Raw genomic sequence first — 2,426 nt, forward strand, 5'->3', positions numbered from 1 at the left:
TCCCATGCCGATGCAGGGCCCAAGCACTTGGGCCATTCTCCACTGCCCTCCAGGGCCACAGCAGAGAGCTGGACTGGAAGAGGAGCAATCGGGACTAGAACCTGGTGCCCATATGGGAATCCTGTGCTGTAGGTGGAGGATTAGCCAAGTGAGCCATGGCGCCGGGGCCCTTCAAATGTTTTTTACACCAAAATAAATTTTTCTTTTAATTCCATTTTTCCATGAACTTTCTGAAGTCACTTAACTATAATGAGTCTTTATAGGACATAGAGTAATCCCTTATTCTTTGGAACTAAAGAGTCTCCCTAGGGTCCACATGAGGTTCTGCTTGCTTGGGGGCATCTGGGTCCAAATAATGACACACCAGTCACAGAGATTCTCAAGCTCTCTTTTTGCAACAACTATTCAAAATACAGACTTTAACTTGGAGCACTGTGAGACCCACGTGGACAGCTCGTCCTCGCCAAGCGGCTCGCCGTCCACCTCCGTGCTGGGTCTGGTGGGGCCTGCACATCGGCTCTGACTGCTCGGATGGCGAGTCGGACCGGGAGCTGCCCAGCAGTGCCACCGAGTCAGATGGCAGCCCCGTGCCGTCCAGCCAGCCAGCCTTCCCCATCCAGATCTTGCCCTACCTCTAACTCGGCTGCGCCAAGGACACCACCAACCTGGATGTGCTTGGCAAGTGCGATATCAGGTACATCCTCAACGTCATGCCCAATCTGCCCAACACCTTCGAGCACGGCGGGGAGTTCACCTACAAGCAGTTCCCCATCTCCGACCCCTGGAGCCAGAACCTCTCCCCGTTCTTCCCTGAGGCCATCAGCTTCACCAACAAGGCCCGCTCCAAGAAGTGTGGCGTCCTGCTGCACTGCCTGGCGGGCATCAGCCGCTCCCTAAAGGTCACCGTGGCCCACCTGAGGCAGAAGATGAACCTGTCGCTCAACGACGCCCATGACTTTGTCAAGAGGAAAAAGTCCAACATCTCGCCCAACTTCAACTTCGTGGGGCAGCTGCTGGACTTTGAGCGGACGCTGGGGCTAAGCAGCCCGTGCGACAACCAGGAGCCCAGCGAGCCGCTCTACTTCTCCCACGCCCACCAACCACAACCTGTTCTCGCTCAACACGCTGGAGTCCACGTGAGACCACGTGCATGGGTGTGCACGGCTCAGTGCCCCTCCCAGCCCGCGCCGGGCCAAGTGGGAGGGCCCAAGTATTATTTCCAGGCTCCACGCAGCAGTGGATTGTTATCAACCAGTATTTCACCCCTTTCTTGGTCCTGCCAGAGAGAGGGAGAGGGAGAGGGGGAGGGGGAGGGGGGAGGGAGAGGGAGAGGGGGAGGGAGAAGCGTTCTCAGTTTCGTTCTCCCCACTTCAAAAAAGCATTGTCGGTGTGTTTCACTCCCATTTTCCAATGGGAAAGGCAAACCCCGCGTGGATCTTGACCAAACGCATTTTGCACACGTGTGAAGCCTCCGTTTTGTCGGCAGACCCTGCGGTGACCGCTGCGGGTTGTGGTTGGTGGCCTGCACCGGGGGTCCGTACTCTGCGCTCCCAGTGCCCCTCTGGAGGTCCCTGCCCGAGGCCGAAGGTGGGGGGCCCTGCTGCTGTCCTAGCGGAGTGGCACCCCAGGGGACTGCCAAGCAGTAGCATTAGCCCTCTGGGCTCAGCTCCCGGGAGCTCCGAGCCCGGGGCCCTCTTGTACACACGACCCCTCCTCTGTCTCTCCCTCTCTCGCTGGGTGTGTGGGGGAGGGCAGCCCCACCCCTCACCCCTGCGGACGCCTCTCACCCCACGGATGCCTGCCCTGCACTTTCCTTGTCCCATGCCTTCTGCCACCAGGAAACCTGCACCCATGTCAGTCCCGTGGCAGGGGCGTAGGCTCTGTCCGTCCCACCCCAGTCCCCGCAGAACAAAGCCAGGGATTCCGTTACTCCCCTCCAGTTTTTTTTTTTTTTTTTTTTTGACAGGCAGAGTGGACAGTGAGAGAGAGAGAGAGAGAGAGACAGAGAGAAAGGTCTTCCTTTGCCGTTGGTTCACCCTCTAATGGCCGCCGCGGTAGCGCGCTGTTGCCGGCCCACCGCGCTGTTCCGATGGCAGGAGCCAGGTGCTTCTCCTGGTCTCCCATGGGGTGCAGGGCCCAAGGACTTGGGCCATCCTCCACTGCACTCCCTGGCCACAGCAGAGAGCTGGCCTGGAAGAGGGGCAACCGGGACAGTATCGGTGCCCCGACTGGGACTAGAACCCGGTGTGCCGGCGCCACAAGGTGGAGGATTAGCCTGTTGAGCCACGGCGCCGGCCTCCCCTCCAGTTTTGTTCCTTTTTCAACCTCGGTTCCAACCAGCGTCAGGACTGCATGGGAGCTGGGGTCCCTGCTGGAGCCAGCACTCGTTGCGGGAGCCAGGCCACAGAAACGGCACCCCTACCACA

General features: G+C 59.4%; 1 pseudogene; it reads left to right on the forward strand.

Annotated features, from left to right (window-relative positions):
• Positions 1-355: 355 nt before the first annotated feature.
• On the forward strand, positions 356-1,140 carry LOC133770569 (dual specificity protein phosphatase 7-like; annotated as a pseudogene).
• The last annotated feature ends 1,286 nt before the right edge of the window (positions 1,141-2,426 follow it).

The sequence above is a fragment of the Lepus europaeus genome, chromosome 11 (assembly GCF_033115175.1).
Source record: "Lepus europaeus isolate LE1 chromosome 11, mLepTim1.pri, whole genome shotgun sequence".
Taxonomy (NCBI): domain Eukaryota; kingdom Metazoa; phylum Chordata; class Mammalia; order Lagomorpha; family Leporidae; genus Lepus; species Lepus europaeus.